At 33.7% G+C, this 19,164-nt stretch overlaps 1 protein-coding gene across 6 annotated transcripts in view; it reads left to right on the forward strand.

Moving 5' to 3' along the window:
- Positions 1–19,164, forward strand: part of USP15 (ubiquitin specific peptidase 15) — a 119,674-nt gene that overhangs the window by 73,260 nt on the left and 27,250 nt on the right. The window contains exon 9 of one of the 6 annotated variants that reach the window (XR_009505414.1): positions 16,321–16,466. The exons of 4 other annotated variants lie outside the window; for them this stretch is intronic. The gene's annotated coding sequence lies outside the window, so the exon portion shown is untranslated. Of the gene's footprint in view, positions 1–16,320; positions 16,467–19,164 lie in introns of those variants that run through there. One more of the 6 variants, XM_059936386.1, reaches the window with a different exon arrangement.

A 19,164-nucleotide genomic window follows, 5' to 3' on the forward strand; every position in this document is an offset into this window, starting at 1 on the left:
AAGTCTCTTGCTTTTTTTAGGCATTGGTGGGAATTTCAGAGAATGATTATTTTATGGTCACCAGTGTTCTAACTCTAAATAAAATTAATTTTAAATCTTTTTTTTTACCTTAGTGTGAAACTAAGATTTGTAAAAATAAGAAAATTTTATGAACCTTTTGTATACATATTTTTAACAAATCACTTTCCCTTAATACTCTTTCAATTTGGGGATATAACAGATCACTGCCCTTTTTTTCCCTTTGTCTCTCCATAGAGCTTCCCTTTTCTTCCTGCTCTGTCTGTACCTTCTTCCAGTTTTACCTGTGAAATATTTATGTCTTTGATTGTGAAGTAACAAGATCCGTGTATACTTTAATATCACTGTTACTGTGCATAAAATTAGAGCTGGTTATTTTATTCCCCTTTTACAAATAAAATTCTGTATTTCAAAAAGCCCAAAATAATGGTATACTATTTTGATATTTGAATTTTAACCTTCTTTTGGAAGTCCTTTTTTTTTTCTTTCTTTTTTTTGTGTGTGTGTGTGTGCAATTCTGAATTTTTATTTTTAAATCTGCAGTATTCTGTTCTCTATATTTTAATACTGAATCTCCTATGCCCAAGGGGCACCCTCCAAAGATATAAATTAAATACATATATGGATTGATAAGGACATTATTGCAAATCTTGACTATCTGAGAAAAGTATAGGACTCTTTATCATCCAAAATTCAAAATAAATCCTTTGTACATAGTCATTAATCCAGTTGTTTCCTAAATGAACCATTGTCTTTATAGCATTCTTGAAAAATTAGAAATTTAACTGTCATAACTCTTGACCAGGAGTTGGCAGCTTTTCTGAGACATGCACTGGGATGTATAGTTGATTAATTCCTGATATCTTGGTTTAGAGTTGAGCCACTCAGGAAATAGCCTATCTGCTGAAGCAGATACTGTGTAGGTTAATAAACTATTCCTTTAAACTTTCTTTGATGAGTAATATTGCTTATACTTTAATGTGAATTACTTTATCCAAAATTTTTTTCTAGCATCCTAGCACTAGTTAGACAATTAAATTTTAAAATATTATATCTTTATTTTCTGGAAGAGGAGAAAGGGAACTCATCTGAGAAGAGCAAGCCAAAACATATTGTTATCCTGGCAGTTATTTAGATAACAAAGTAAAGTGCATGGGTGCCGAGCTTTCAGAGTAGGAACAGGGCAGACATATTGTAATTTTGTTTGTATATCTGTTGGACTACCCTGCCTAATCACTGAAAAATCATCTTCAGCACCACCTCTGGAAAATGTTTTATATAATCGGTGGTTACATCAGTATCAGAAAACCCTTTCTCATATCACCAATCATATTAATTGTTATACAGCTGCTTATCCTTGCACTACCAAAATTACTTTGGTTCTGGAGGCTTGATATTCTTGAGGTCTTTTGGGTTTTGTTTTGTTTTTTAACATTGTAGTATGGAAAACCAATCTTGGTGCTTTTTCATAAGGATTAAGACTAGGATTTTCAAAAAGTTTTAATAGCGTAAGCATAAAAAATTTGAGTCTGTTAGAACAAGAGTTAATGTTCTTGCTAATCATTCATGGTAGTCTCTAGCTTACATTCAAACTAAATTCCTTCTAGGGCAATATTACATTCTAGTTTCCTGTGCCTTTGTTATAGTGCCTTTGTTATAGTCTATTTAGTGTTGTCTCCATATGATTAACTCAATTTCTCAAAAACAAGTATTAAAATGAAATCTTCTAATCAGCTATGTTGAGCTAGATTTGGCATTTGTTGAACTGTTTTGTGTATGTTTAAGGTATAAGAAACTTCATTTATTAGTTTTTGCTTCTGTTCAAAGCACTTTTATTACAATAGGTATGTCTAATGCTGACCTTCTCTTTTAATATATTTCACCTTTACATGTTTCATTTCAACTGAGATATAGCCATGAGGGTGAGGTTTGTTAGGGTGATAGTTTGTAATTTTCTGATAATATCATAAAGTAAGAAAAAATTTTCATGAAAATTTTAGCAAAGTATTTTAAGCAGTGGATATTATTTTATGTCTGTATCTTGTTGGAAACTGTACTTTTTCTAAAATAAAACTCTCCAATCAAGTTGGAGAAGAGAAAAAATTAGTTTTAATTTTTGCTGCTTTTGACTTTTAATCCAAATCCAGAATTAGAAAAGGTAGTACTTCAGTTTTATTTTCTTAAAGCATCTGTGATTTTTAATTGCTTTAGATGTCAGCTCTCAAGTTGAAAATTCACCATAGGAGGGAATATAAAATGGTGGCAGTAGCCTATGTTATTCTGTTTCATGAACACCATGTAAGTTCTTAGGTCCACAGATGAAAAGGGTAAAAGATAGTTAATAGAGTAGATTTTTTTAAATAATTTTTTTAGATACCATTTCCTCAGTTATGCTTTTTTTTTCAAGTTTCTTTGTGACTTCTGTGAAACTTCAGATAATTCATGAACTTCAGAAAATATTATAAAATAAAACTTCTACTGATAATTTATATTTTAATATAATTCCTTTTATTCAATAATTCTAAAAATATGAGTGGGCATTAGTACATCAGGCAGTGTAATTATTGATATATTGTTAACAATATGGATGTGAAAGCATACCTATTTTTTCTTTGTGAGAATGGGTTATGTTTAACCCATCAGTAGCCTTGAGATGATGAAATTGTTTGATCGCTTGTGATTAAAAACTTAAGAAGCACCAATTTGAGTGTGACTTAATATCATTATTGTTATTATTCAATTTAATTATATTGATATTCAAGATTTTCTCTGATTTAATGGTACAATTGAGTATTAAATTTTTCTGATGAGTATAGTACTGCCATACAGTTTCAATTTGTCAAGTTAATATTTACTGAATGGCAAACATGTGAGATACTTTTAGACATAGATCCTGACTTATGAAGAGTATAGTCTTGATATTGTGATTTTTCAGATGTTTTACTTTTTAGCATGAAAATCTTTTTTTAACTATTACTGTGAAAAGTTTAATTGTATCCTCAATATTTAAACAGATGTAGTGAAGTTGCTTTGGTTGGGTGAAGTGCCCAGAGTCCCATCTGCTTTCTTCTATTTAGTGGCCCCAGAAGCATTCTCATGGGATCCCAGGACTCTGAGGAACAGTTTAAAAACCATATTCTGGCTAGAGAAAAGAAAACAACACATTAAAAATTAGCAATATAAGTTAGAAGCACAGACTGTGGAGTTACACTATCTGGATTGAAAACGTCTCTACTACTGATCACCTGTGCTGCCCTGTATAAGTTATTTCTACAACTCATTTTTCTCCTCAGGTGAGGAAAATAATAGTACCCATATCTTAGGAGTTTTGTGGGGATTAAGTGAGTTGATGAATATAAAGCTCTTAGGATAGTGACTGGCACATTGTAAATGAATAGGTATTAGATTATGATATTATTTTATCTTTTTAAATTGAAGGAGTCAAGCAGAATGACTTCGGGAAAATTCTACCATCCATAGTCCGTGTATTTATTTGTTCTCCTTTCCTACAAGTCTTATTCCACTTTGTCAGGACCTAGTGAATGAAGAAAGACTTGAATGTACTTTTAATTCTTTTTTGCTTAGTAGTATTACAATAATGGTATTTATCATCTCCATTTCTGAGCTGTGTTAATTTAGCTCTCCTAGGCATACTGATAGGCAAGGGATATAACAACATAGAACTGTTCATGAATAATCAATCTGCAGGAAATTTAAAATTCTTGAGTTCAGGTTATCTCTGGCCTCAGCCTCCTGAGTAGTTATGATTACAGGCATATACCACCGTGTCCCAGTAGTACAAATAAGTTAACAAAGTAGTTTTCTAGGGCCCTAAATGTATTACTCCATTGAGAGAATGTCTAGTTTTTGAAATTTGCATTATTGGAGGTAATTTTAATTAGCATTAGTTGATTAGTAGATTTCAGGAGCACTCCAACGCTTGTCTTTTTCATTGTCAAGGCCTAGGAGGCTCATGATTGGCCTCCTGAAAGAAGCAACTCTTCAGATGGATTTGAAGCAGGGGAGTGATATGGTCTTTTCCACTGGAAAGCTGCATGGCGTGAGATAGTTGTTTTCAAACTCTTTACTTGGAAGTAACAGGGCTCCTTAAATAGACTCTAGGAAGTCACTGAAAAAACTGATAGTAATCAAGGACCTGTTCATTATCCCTGTCATACAATGCAGTCAGTTGAAATTCCAGGCACTTTTAAGGTCAGCTTCTTCCTGTGATCTTTTGGGTTAGGGAAAAAATCTTTCTGTAAATTTAGAAGAATATAGAAAGTTGAAAGTTTTTTTATAAGACTTACTTAAAGAGAATGAGTAATACTACACAGAAATAATATTCTTTTAGGAAACTAGATTCTCATTATAATGTAAAACAGTGAAAAAGTCATTACTAAAGCTATTATTTCTGTGTTCTAGTACTTTATAGCTTTGAATGTGACTAAGTGTAATGCTTTTCTACACTTACCTGAGACTCTTGTTTTGCATTTATTGGAACAAATTCTTGGAAACTCACTTTAACATGAAGCTTTGTAATTTTATTCAGATTAACCAAACTTACAGCTGAATAAATGAACATAGTTTCAATCACAAAAAGAAACACCTAATCCCTAAGACATAGAATTTTAAAAAACAGTTTAGGATTTTAAAGAAAATGATGACTTCCGGTAAACTGAGAATGTGGCTGATTAAAAATTCAAATAATATTCCTAGGGCAGATTTTTATCTATCCAAGCAATTAAACTCAATTATTTGAGTTCCTTCCATACTATGTGCCAAAAATTACATGGCAAACTAGCATCAAAAATATGTTTAATTATCTATCAAATGACAACTCAATCCGATCTTTCCAATTTGATAAAGGTAAAGAAATGGAAACAGCCTTACTTGTATTAGAACCATTCACTTTCCCATCACAGATACCAATGTTTCTACTTCTCCCTTGTTTGCAGGGAAAGGGAGAAGTATCCCTTCCCTTTAGAAAAAGAAAGGGGACTGGGAAAAGAGAACCTGAATTCTCAGGCAGCTTATTTGTGGAAAGAGTATATGTAGCAAAGTTCTGTAAGTATTTAGTTTTCATAACTGGAGCAGAAATGGTATCTCTGAAAGAATGCCTTGTACCTGTGTAACTTGGCTAAAATGATTTCTAGTCATGAAAATATGCCTTTCTTAACCAACAGTCTTACTTGTCTGTTCTTCACATTCTTCCAAATTAGTATACAAATTTCTCTAGGATTAATGCTTCTATTTCTGTTAATATAAACTTTCTAATGTTTTGTCAGTCCCTAATTCTATAATAGGAAATGACAAGAGTACAGGGTACAGGGGAAAGGCTTATTTCAAGGAGTTGTAAATAATTACATCTGATTTTAATACAGAATTGTTTTACATTATATTCATTAGGTAGAATTACTTGCAGTGCTAACATTTATGGCAGCAGTTTTTAATATAATCAGACTGAAGTATCTTGTATTGATTTTAATAACTACTCAAAGTATTTGTAATTGAAAACATGAGAAATGTCAATCTTTAATCTATAATAATTTATATATATTTATATATAATTTATAATATATAAATTTGTAACTACAAATTTGCCCCCTCTAAAAAAACAAAAGAAAAGAAAAAGCGGTTCCAGATTTACTTCTGTTACCTAAAATTCAAAAACAGTTCATTTTCTTGATGTCAAAATCTTTTCTAAAATACATTTTCTTCCTTTAATAAAGGTATGCATATCATTCAACACATTATGATTGGAATATTCTTAAGTATATCAGGGTTATGTTCTAAATTTTATAAATTGGTATTATTGAATAGTGTCGCTAGAAAATATAAGATATTGGACTGATAGAGCCTTTCAAAGGAGAAAGCCATGCTAAATTTCTCTTAAAGCCTTGTTTGTTGTCTTTCGCCTATTTGTTCTGACGTATACATTTAAATTCTGGTCAGTTGCAGCTATGCTGTTTTAATTACTAAAAGGCCCTCGTCTGTTAGATTTTTTTCTTCTAATATCACACTTAAGATCATCTTTCTATTTTAGTTTGTGAGTAAAAATAGTTTGTGGTGATGCATGTTACCAATGATCAACTTCATTAGTGTTTTCACTTTGCATGATTCAAACGGTTTCCCTGGGAGGTTATGTACACACTTACTCATTTGATGGTGTGTTCGAAATAGTTTAAGAACTCCTTTTGGAATTGCTTTCATTCTCCTGAATTTCACTGATGGATATTTCTCTTCCTTTGATGACAAAGTTGATTTTTCAAAAACCTGATGTTATTCAGAGCATTATCTGCAGAATATTATAGGTGATCAAGCTGGATAATTTTTTTCAAATAATAAATATACTTGACAAGTCATCCATTCATTTACTCAGCAAATATTCATCAAGGGCCCACTAAGTGCCTTTCACTCTGATAGGCAGTAACTATACCATGGTGAGCAAAACCAGTACTATTTCCATGGATCGTAGTCTAGTAGGGGAGATAAACATTAAATAAATTGTGAATATTTTAAGCATCATGAAAAGAAAAAATCATGGAGAGTGCTCTGAGTATAACAAGAGCTGGGAGAGCACCTAATTTATACTGGATACCATATTCCCCAGAAGTAACCTTTGAGCTATGACCAAAGAACAGGTGTTAGGCAGGTGAGAGTTGAAGTCAGATGGAGCAACAGCATGTGCAAAGCCCCTAAGGTGGGCAAGTTTGAGAAACCAAAGATAAGTAACCTGTGGGATAATATTTAAATGGGGGTGGGATAAAATGAGTTCAGAGAAATAAGCAAAAGCCAGATCATGTAGGGGGAATATGGATTGTAATGTATTAAAAGGCATTGAAGGTTCCAGGCTGCTATCATCTCATCTGGTTTATTGCAATTATCTTCTAGCTGATTTCTCTGCTTATACCCTTAACTCCTATGGTCTGTCCTCACAAGAACAGCCGGAGCGATGTTTTTAAACTTAAGGCATTTCCTGTTACCCTTTGTCCATATCACTAAATGCCTTCTCATTTCACTCAACAGAAGCTAGAGTTCTTAAAAGAGAATATAAGGCCGTGTATGATCTGGCTTCTATCTTATTTTCTACCACTTTCCTCCATGCTCACTCTGCTCCATCCTCAGGAGCCCCCTCACATATTGCACGAATGTTCCTGCCTTGGGGTCTCTGAACTTATAATTTCCTATACTTGGAATGTTCTTTCTCCAAATGTTTATATCCTTACTTTCTCACTTCCTTTAGGTCTCTATTATCAGTCAGATCCTTCCCTACTCACTGTATACAATGGTAACTGCCCTCTCCCATTCCATGACCACCTGATATATGCTATATATATATATATTTGAGTTTTTTGTTTATCTGTTTGCCTCCCTCTACTCCCAACTCATGCTCCATGAGCACAGGGGTTTTGTTTTAGTCACTGCCATAGCCCCATTACCTCAAACAGTGTCTGGCATGTATTGTAGAAGGCATTCAAATTAATGAAAAGTGAAGGAAATCACAAGTGTGTGTCTGGTTTTTGGCTTGTACATCATAATGTTAACATAATGGTAACAGTGGGAGGAGAGACACAGAAGAAGTAGGTTTGGGGTAAGGAGAAGATTATGAGTTAATTTTAGGCATGTTCAGTTTGTCATGCCAATGAAACATCCAAGTGGATATATCATAGGCAGTTGGATATTCTAGTATGGAATATAGACCAGAGGCCTAGGTTGGAAATAAAAATATGACTGTAGATGGTATTTAAAATCAGGGAAATGATTGCATCTGTGAAGTGAGGCCACCTGTGAAAAAGAGATCCCAGGACTAAGCCTTACAATATAACATTTGAATATAACATTTGAATGGAGGAAAGACACTACTGTTGCAACAGGAAAAAAAGAAATGGATTATGGACGCAAGTAGTTTCTAGATTTTGTAATGACGTCCATTATCCTAAAAGTATGAGACCAGATCATAAGCTAAGAATGAAAGAAGAATATTGCTCAGCAATGTTGAGATCTCATTTAGGATTGGAGACCATCAATTTAGAATGGTATAAATTTATTCACTTGAGAGTTTCTCTAACAGTGTTTAGCTACATGGTGCATAAAATAGATGGGTTCATACAATAAAATGATTGGGTTCATCTAGGGATGTAGAGAGAAAAGGTCAAAGGAATTAAGAGCAACTAGACTAATTTTATTATTGAGCTAATCCAGTAAACTTCCATTGAGACCTACTCTGTGCCAAGCGTTGTTATAGACACTGGTGGTACAGAGTTGAACAAGACTGTGCCTATCCTCTCGAATGTCGTGCTGTAGTGAATGAGATAGCCATATAAATAAATAAGATGTAATATGTGATATGATAGAAAGCATGATCAGCCAAATGTTTTGAAAGCAAAGAAAAGAGAGCCATTGGGAAATAAGTGAGGCTTCACCAAGGAGGTGACCCTCGAGTTGGGTCTTGATTTCATTTGACTGAGTATATTATTCATTATGACTTACGTTTGGTTCATCTGGTCATAAAAATAGCAGTGACTTACCAGAGGTACAACTATAACATTATAGCTCCTGCTTGTTACCACATTTTTCCACCACAAAAATCCCTACATCAGAGGGAGGAACACTCCCAAACTCATTTTATGAAGCCACCATCACCCTGATACCAAAACCAGACAAAGATGTCACAAAGAAAGAAAACTACAGGCCAATATCACTGATGAACATAGATGCAAAAATCCTCAACAAAATACTAGCAAACAGAATCCAACAGCACATTAAAAGGGTCATACACCATGATCAAGTGGGGTTTATCCCAGGAATGCAAGGATTCTTCAGTATACGCAAATCAATCAATGTGATACACCATATTAACAAATTGAAGGAGAAAAAACATACGATCATCTCAATAGATGCAGAGAAAGCTTTCAACAAAATTCAACACCCATTTATGATGAAAACCCTCCAGAAAATAGGCATAGAGGGAACTTACCTCAACATAATACAGGCCATATATGACAAACCCACAGCCAACATCGCCCTCAATGGTGAAAAACTGAAACCATTTCCACTAAGATCAGGAACAAGACAAGGTTGCCCACTCTTGCCACTATGATTCAACATTGTTTTGGAAATGTTAGCCACAGCAATCAGAGAAGAAAAAGAAAGAAAAGGAATACAAATCGGAAAAGAAGTAAAGCTGTCACTGTTTGCAGATGACATGATACTATACATAGAGAATCCTAAAGATGCTACCAGAAAACTACTAGAGCTAATCAATGAATTTGGTAAAGTAGCAGGATACAAAATTAATGCACAGAAATCTCTTGCATTCCTATACACTAATGATGAAAAATGTGAAAGTGAAGTTAAGGAAACACTCCCATTTACCATTGCAACAAAAAGAATAAAATACCTAGGAATAAACCTACCTACGGAGACAAAAGACCTGTATGCAGAAAACTATAAGACACTGATGAAACAAATTAAAGATGATACAAACAGATGGAGAGATATACCATGTTCTTGGATGGGAAGAATCAACATTGTGAAAATGACTATACTACCCAAAGCAATCTACAGATTCAGTGCAATCCCTATCAAACTACCAAGGGCATTTTTCACAGAAGTAGAACAAAAAATTTCACAATTTGTATGGAAACACAAAAGACCGTGAATAGCCAAAGCAATCTTGAGAAAGAAAACTGGAGCTGGAGGAATCAGGCTCCCTGATGTCAGACTGTACTACAAAGCTACAGTAATCAAGACAGTTTGGGTCTGGCACAAAAACAGAAATATAGATCAATGGAACAGGATAGAAAGCCCAGAGATAAACCCACGCACATATGGTCACCTTATTTTTGATAAAGGAGGCAAGAATACACAGTGGAGAAAAGGCAGTCTCTTCAATAAGTGGTGCTGGGAAAACGGGACAGCTACATGTAAAAGAATGAAATTAGAACACTCCCTAACACCATACACAAAAATAAACTCAAAATGGATTAAAGACCTAAATATAAGGCCAGACACTATAAAACTCTTAGAGGAAAACATAGGCAGAACACTCTATGACATAAATCACAGCAAGATCCTTTTTGACCCACTCCTAGAGAAATGGAAATAAAAACAAAAATAAACAAATGGGACCTAATGAAACTTAAAAGCTTCTGCACAGCAAAGGAAACCATAAACAAGATGAAAATACAACCCTCAGAATGGGAGAGAATATTTGCAATTGAAGCAACTGACAAAGGATGAATCTCATGCAGCTCAATATCAAAAAACCAAACAACCCAATCCAAAAATGGGCAGAAGACCTAAATAGACATTTCTCCAAAGAAGATATACAGATTGCCAACAAACACATGAAAGGATGCTCAACATCATTAATCATTAGAGAAATACAAATCAAAACTACAGTGAGTTATCACCTCACACCGGTCAGAATGGCCATCATCAAAAAATCTACAAACAATAAATGCTGGAGAGGGTGTGGAGAAAAGGGAACCCTCTTGCACTCTTGGTGGGAATGTAAATTGATACAGCCACTATGGAGAACAGTATGGAGGTTCCTTAAAAAACTAAAAATAGAACTACCATGTGACCCAGTAATCCCACTGCTGGGCATATACCCTGAGAAAACCATAATTCAAAAAGAGTCCTGTACCACAGTGTTCATTCTAGCACTATTTACAATAACCAGGACATGGAAGCAACCTAAGTGTCCATCAACAGATGAATGGATAAAGAAGATGTGGTACATATATGCAATGGAATATTTCGCAGCCATATAAAGAAACGAAATTGAGTTATTTGTAGTGAGGTGGATGGTCCTATATACACTCCCAAATGTAAAACCGATAGCTAGTGGGAAGCAGCCACACAGCACAGGGAGATCAGCTCAGTGCTTTGTGATCACCTAGAGAGAGGGGTGGGATAGGGAGGGTAGGAGGGAGGGAGACGCAAGAGGGAAGAGATATGGAGATATATATATGTGTGTAGCTGATTCACTTTGTTATAAAGCAAAAACTAACACACCATTGTAAAGCAATTATACTCCAATAAAGATATTAAAAAAAAAAAAAAGAAATCGTATTTTATCACAGTAAAAACCACATTGTTCATTCACTCAATAAACACATACTGACACCTCCTGGGTGCTAGACAGCAATGCTTTTTCATACGTCTGCCAACTCTAAAAAGAGAAGTACCTAAATATTTTGAGCAGTGACAATATCAATGAAACAAACATATAGTCTCCTAAAGTAACTAAGTCAAAAATGATGTTCATTTTAATTTGAAGTGTTTACTGGAAAAATCACTCTTTGCTTTATAATCAAGTCCCATGTATAATTAAAAATATGTCTTCATTTAGATTTTTTTAATATATAAATTTACTTATTTATTTATTTTTGGCTGCTTTAGGTCTTCATTGCTGTGCGCAGGCCTCCTCTAGTTGCGGCAAGGTGGGGGCTACTCTTCGTTGCGATGCGCGGGCTTCTCATTGCCGTGGCTTCTGTTGTTGCGGAGCGTGGGCTCTAGGTGCGCAGGCTTCTGTAGTTGCAGCACACGGACTCAGTAGTTGTGGCGCACGGGCTTAGTTGCTCCACGGCATGTGGGATCTCCCCAGATTAGGGCTCGAACCCATGTCCCCTGCATTGGCAGGCAGATTCTTAACCACTGTGCCACCAGGGAAGTCCTATTTAGAGAGATTTTGTTTTGAATATAAACTGAATCATTGACTGACACACACACGCCAATATACATACACACATACATATTTATTATGCATATATGAATGAATACATATATTTTTAAATAGTTTTGGTATATGATTAAGGTATTTTGTGTAATTCTTCAGTAATTGCCCAGGGCTTTTCTAAGCATTATATACCTTGCCCAAGAGAAAGCTTTCAGTAACTGTTTTTAAAAGAAATTAAAAACAAGTTCTTGACCAAAATATTACTAACTGTTTGTAAGGCAATTCTTAATAGCAAGATATAATATACTTTATGATTCCTCTTACATTCATTGAATACCATACCAAAAGTATCTATATCATCATAATTATGCCACTGTCTTCCTGAGACCTCTCTTACCTTTCCTGAGACTTGTTCCATTAATTGTCTCTTCTTTGTTCTATATCTTTGACCTCACCTCTTCACTGTCTTCCTTTCCACATATATACATGGTCAACTCTTTTTTTTTTTAATGGGGTGGGAGGGAGATGGAGTGAGGAGGACCCTTGACCTTGAAAAGGGTGGTCTGTCCTTTCTCCCTACTTTCTCATGTCCCATTCAGTAGCCCTCATGTCTGCAGCTTAGCATAGTAGTTAAAGCTTAGATTTTGCAACTTGACTGCTTGTATTCAAATCCTAGTTCTGTTACTTGTAAATTGTGTGACCTTGGGTAAGAAACTTTTTAGTTTATCTGTTAAATGAAGATAACATGCTTAAGAAGTGCTTGGCACATAACAAGCAATGTGTAAGTATCAACTGCTGTTATATCATCACTGTGACCATCATACCACCCCATAGAAATTGTTTTTGGTAAGGTCATTCTTGACTCCCTGTTTCCTAGGCTCTTTGTAGCCCCTTTACCTTTGAGAAGTTGACATCTGCTTAAAAGTGACAAATCCCAGATCTATCTCCACCATACTTCTCCCTCCTGAGTTTCCCTCCAAAATATAACTATTAGATGGACATTTCTGCCTAAACAATATTACAGATAACTCAAACTCAGCATGTCTATGACTAAACATATTTCCTAGAAGCCCGATGCTTTTATTTATTATACTCCCTTATAGGTGCAATCATTAATTAACCCAAGTCAAAACCTGAGACTTACCACAAGTTCTATTCATTCTACTACCTCTTAAATGTCACTTGTATCTATCTTTTCCTTTCCTGTCAGTACAGTATTTTAATACTTGAGCATCATTTAAGTGAACTGTTGAAAAATACATCTAACTCATCTCTTTGTTCCATCATTTATCCTCTTCTAATCCATTTAGTACACTGCTCCCAGAGTCAGTTTTTAAAAGCAAATACCTCCTTGCTTAAAACTCATTTCCGGGACTCCCCTGGTGGTGCAGTGGTTAAGAATCCGCCTGCCAATGCAGGGGACACGGGTTCAAGCCCTGGTCCGGGAAGATCCCACATGCCGCGGAGCAGCTAAGCCCGTGCACCACAACTACTGAGCCTGCACTCTAGAGCCCGCGAGCCACAACTCCTGAAGCCTGCTTGCCTGGAGCCCCTTCACCGCCACTGGGGAAAGCCCACACAGCAACGAAGACCCAACGCAGACAAAAATTAATTAATTAATTAATTAATTTTTTTTAAACCTCATTTCCTATCACCTAAAGGATGAAATCCAAACCGGACCCTACCTAGCTCTTTAACTAAAACTAAAGGTTCTTGGAATTCATTAAGTTTCAAATCTCTTTATATATAATGTTACCTCTTCCCTAGTTGACTTTCACACACACACATGCGTGCATGCGCACACACATACAAACACACACACACCCCTTTTCCTCTATCTCTTCTGGACAAATACCTACTACACAGTAAGAATCATGAAATTAGAGGCTATCTTTGGTTTTCTTTTATATCCCCAATGTTTGGTATAATGCCACATAATAGTAACTACATTAGAACAGTGTTTCTCACAGTGTTTGGATGAGACAGTGCTGGTCAACAATAAAATAACTATAGAAATTAAGTGTAAGTGAGTGATCCAGAACTTTTATAGCAGTTAGGTTAGTTTCATATCTATTAAATCTAATAATTTTAAAATGGGTCTTTTCTGTATGTTATTTCTTATTTCATTTTTCTAGTGGTTCATTTTTATTTTCTAAAAAACTTTATAGAAGTATCAGTCTGTGACAGTTTGAAAATTTAAAAAGATACTAGTCCTTCCACATAGATGATTTGAGAAGCACTGTATTAAGAAAATTTACCTGAAATATTTAGTACTTGACCTGTACCAGATTAATGATATTTCTGGAGCTGTCTAAATGTCAAAGAGCACAATAATTGTTAAAAGAATTATAGCTTGTAATATATATATTTACTTCTTGCAAAGACCTACCAATTTATATAAAGTCTAATAAACACTACAGCTTATGTTCTGCCGATGTAACCAGTCTGATAGCACTTGAATTGGGCTGCCATGTTAATCACAGCTTGGCAGAACATACCCTACTACTCTGCAAATTGTTTCTTGAATGATTTCACAGTGAATGGCATGAAAACATCATTTTAGAACAGTATTTCTGTATTTCTAGTCTCTTAACATAATGGTCTTCTGTTCTTAATATTTGTTGAGTGATTAATCAAATTTGAAGTTCTCTTTTATTATGAAAATAGTTAGAAACCTTCATAGTTATGTTATCACATAGTCCTTAAATTTCTGTTTCAACTCAGCTGAAATATTAATATTGTCAATTATGGGCCTAGTGTAATGAAACGATACAGAGAAATATATGACTTGGTAGTTCTTTTAAAGAATGTAGTAAGTCAGTTAAACTTTTTTAAAAAATTCTGCTGTCCCTTTCTTTATGCCTTAGCAGGATAACTAAAAGATGAACAAATCACATAATTCTTAATACTAATTTATTCAAAAATGTTTCTTCACTGAATATTATGTGCAGGGGACTGAACAAAACTATAAAACACTTGTTTTTTCTTAAAACCTTTCACTATCTTGCTTGCTTAAAATATTGGCATTCATTTCATTGTGAGCCAGTTTTGAATTATTAATAGGGTAATTAATAAGCTACTAAACGTTAAAATTGAACTAATAAGCTTTAGTTCTTTAAAATAAATATAACTTACACTAATATTTATTAATGTTATTAGAACCATTTAGCTTGAGCATGCTTCCCATAAACTGAATATCTAAACATAAAATCATTCAATAAATAGCCTGTTACTTAAAAAAAAAAAAATTAAACAATTGCTGTTACAATCTAGTAGTTTTAAAACATCATACAACTATCTGAAGCTTATAGCATTGTTGTTGATCTAATCATTATCCCAGAAGCTTTCAAATTTATCTCTATTGCAAGTGGATCTTCTATCCAGTTTCTACTTTTAGCTTTTAATATGAAAAAATCACTGGTCTTTATATAATCATGCTTTTTAAATCGTGACATCTCTAGTTATAGGACTTACTCACTGCAAGTAACAGGGTAGTCCTTTTGACAAAATTTTCCTTCCTCAATCCTATAGATGAGGAGGGGAAAGGCATTGACATTTCTTTGCTAGCCAAAAGGTTTCCCATTAGTCTCATACCTCCCAAGCTTTCATAATAATTCTTAATTAAATTCAAGTAGTGTGTGAAGAGAGATTACATAGAATTTGAAGAAAGGATGACAGCATGGACTTTAAATGAAGTTTAATTTTATGTCCTAAGCATAGTGACCAGATTAATGATAAACGTGAATATGTTAGAACATCTTTGTCCAATTCAAAAATACTGCCTTTAGAACTACTTTATGTAAAATTTCAATATTTTAAGTCAAGTGTATGGCAGTTCTCTCTTCACTAACTAGGTGGGAGAGGGAAGAAAACAAAGTTTTTTTAAACTAAATAAATAAAAAGAAAGTTATATCCATGTATATATTACTTACACAAATTTGTTCTTTAAAGAAAGCTTGAAGAGAGAATGGAAATGTAAAGCAAAATAGAGCTATAGTTGTATTTGTTTTACTAAAATATATGGAGAAACTTCAGAATTGATCTCAAATATAATGAGATTTGCCTTTCCTGGGGAAAAAAAATAACAAAAAATAAAACATGAAGTGTCTTAAAAATATCTCATTTTCCAAACCTCCGTGGTGAAGGGGCAGGCTTATATTTGTAGTTCTTCATTGTAAAAGTCTACGTCATAGTTTTCTGTCTTATCCACTACTTTTTTACAGAATTTGAGCCAGTATCCCAGTTTTAATAAAATGCTTTGGAGTTATACAGTACCTTTTTAGAACGTTTATACTCTTGTCATGACGAATTGAAAAATAACAACATGACAAATTCGAAAATTCTTTATCCATCTAATCTTAAAATCCAAAACAAGATATTTGGAGGTATTCTAAGATTACTTTAACCATGGATTACTTTAGGTTTTATTTTTTAAATCATAAGAAAATAAAATGGTTTCCTCATTTTAGATTGGGTTTTTAGTATTGGTCAGTTTGAAAGTGTAGCTACTTTATGAGTTGTGAGTGGCGTTACATTTTGATCAGTTACAGAATGAGTTACACAACTCAAAGGCTTTAGGTAATCAAAAATTAAGTTTGTTTTCTTTCCTGTTCTAGTTACCGGTTTACTAAAATAGTGAGCATACATGATCACTTGAAAATTGGGCTTCTGGAGCACCTGAACAGAAAGGGAGTGGTTCATATTCAGCATTACAAAAGACAACTTTCTCTTTTTGAAGGGGATTACTTTGACTATTTTCCAGGTACTGGGGAAATTCCAGATTCATTACAAGTTATTGGGATGGCTATTAATTATTCATTTCCTAAAATATGTTGATTATAGACTTGAGATTTGGTTATATAGTAGAACTTTATTTCAATTCATCAATTTTTTAAAAACTATATAGAAGTTTATAGTGAAATACAAAATTGAGACTCTTACATGAGTCACTCTTTCAGAGAACTTGAGAAACATCAGTCTTACTGATCAGAACATATTTAATGGAAGAACTTTTTGAAAGTAATGTAAGAGGAATAGGATTTTTGCATGTGTATGTAAGGAAAAGTTATGTACAAAACATTGTAGTCTTTCCATGAAATTTAAGTAATGAGAGAGAATCATACTTCACATAATACTGCAATTTTAGGATGTTGGGTTAAGGGCAGAAATTTATAACCAGAGAGTTTTTCATGGATAATTAATACTTTATAAAATAGTCCAATGGTATATGCATTCTTTTTAAAGACGTTCTTCATGGTGACAGTGATTAAAGGTCTATATACATTGAGCCATATAGAATGTCCACTGGATGAGATACTTGATTATTTAGAAGAATTTTTTTAAGAATTGTGTCTAGTTCCAGGTTGATTTGGGAAAAAGAGTCTTCATGAAAATATATTACCAAATATTTTTCTTTCACATATCTTTTACTTATATGGATTTATCTTGACAGTTATTTTTTGGAGTATTCACAATAGTTATTTTTCCCTCATTAGGAAAGCCTCTTTAGGCATTATTTGGACTTTATTTTTGAACTTGTAGAACTTTAAATAGGTTATAGTTATATAACAGGGTACAATTCAGATCTTAGTCAAGTGTTTTCCCACTGTTCTCAGTCTCTAAGGACTGATTTACTGTATAAGTTTTTATTCATTCATCACACCTTTATTACGGTATGTGCCAGGCATTGTGCTAGATGCTAAGTTCCAAAGGTGAATAAGACATGGACTCTGCTCTCAAGATAAGGACAGTCTAAGTGAGTTTAAGGTATAGCATTAGTCCAGAAGAAGGAATGTTAGTTCTTCCTTGAGGTGCTGAGATATTGAGATGAGTTTTAAAGAATAAGTGGGAATTTCTTACAGGGGAAGAATGTTCTAAGAAGGGGAGGAGTACATGCTAAGGCTCAGTCTTAATACGTTAAACTAAGGAATATATCTTAAGACCCTGTATTCAAATTCACATTCAAGAATACTCTTACTTGCAATTTCCATTTTAAATGCGTATGTGAACACAAGTAGAGAACTACAAAGCCATTTTGAGGAACAGATACATTTGCTCACAAAACGATTGGCTTGCACATAATACACCATTCTCGTCATTCCTCATGGATCAACATCTTTTCATGCTAGCTTATATCCTCAACCTTCCAGTTAGCCAGCTGTGAAGATGCTGTATCACAAAGGCTAACTTAATGAATGCCAAGTCTACCATACACTAAATATGAAATTTTAGTATTTCATATTACCATATACTAAATGTGAAATTTAGTTTTTTAATCCTTAGATCTTCAAATGCTCTTGTCAGTTTTGCACACTATTAACTTGCCTAGGGATCATAAAAAACATTTAAATAAATAATTTGCCTAGTTAACAAGTGCATTTGCCTGTTGATTAATGTAGCTTTTTTACTTTTTCTCTTTTGCATCAAGAATTGAAACTACTAGTACAGAATCTTTTTCTTCAGTCTGATTATTGCTTTATTTTTAACATGGTATTTGACAGAATTCTACCCAATTTAGGACCAACTCTAGACACAATTATAATACAAACAAAATGTGGCTTGAGATACGTGTTTTATGATCAGTCACATTACTTCATATATGGACCTCATTTTTTTGGTGATGACTTGTAAGAGGTGGTTCTTAAACTATGAAAGTGTTGGCATTTGTCAGTGTCAGGCAGTTGAAATCAAATGAATTAACAGAGGTGAAGCTCAAAATGGCATGTGACTATTAGAATGTCACAAAACTCATAAGTAGCTGTAAAAATAACATACTAATATTGTTTATATAATCCTTTTTATTTTTATCATACATTCATATATATTCTCAGGTTTTGTGGGGGTTTTTTAATTCTCAGTTTTTGCTAAGAAAAACCATGTATGTTAAGGATGAGGGTTTTTTTTTTTTTTTTTTTTTTTTGCAGTTCAGGAGGCATTGAGAATAAGAGATATATCCACATAGGCACAACATATGTTGTATGATTTCTAGTCCATATTACATTACTGGAGTAAAGTATCATGAGTTAAAAAGGACATTTCCTATGTCTACATATGTAGGACTTCTAATATATATATGCCTTAAGAAAGGAATTGTTTTGAAACAGTCCCAATCAGATAGGAAAGTGATGTTTTTTATAATAGAAGAATCTTTGAGAGAAATGCTTCAGAACTCTGGTTATAGTTTTTATTATTGAACTAATGAAAGTTATCTTTATTCTTTAAAACATTGTATTTAATGGCAGCCAGTCCAAGTATCCAATTTTCTTGTAATTGTCAAAGATGTTCATGTTTCTAAGATAGCCTCATGTTAAAAGATTGAATAATGAGTTGCATAAATTAAAAATCAAGCTGTATTATGACCAAATTTAAGAAATGGGCTTCTTTTCTTCTACCAGAATGATGACATTGAATACTGATGTCACCTGGAGGAAATATTTTAGTTGTTTGAGCTCTATTCTAAT

Source organism: Balaenoptera ricei, chromosome 10 (assembly GCF_028023285.1).
Source record: "Balaenoptera ricei isolate mBalRic1 chromosome 10, mBalRic1.hap2, whole genome shotgun sequence".
Classification (NCBI taxonomy): Eukaryota; Metazoa; Chordata; class Mammalia; order Artiodactyla; family Balaenopteridae; genus Balaenoptera; species Balaenoptera ricei.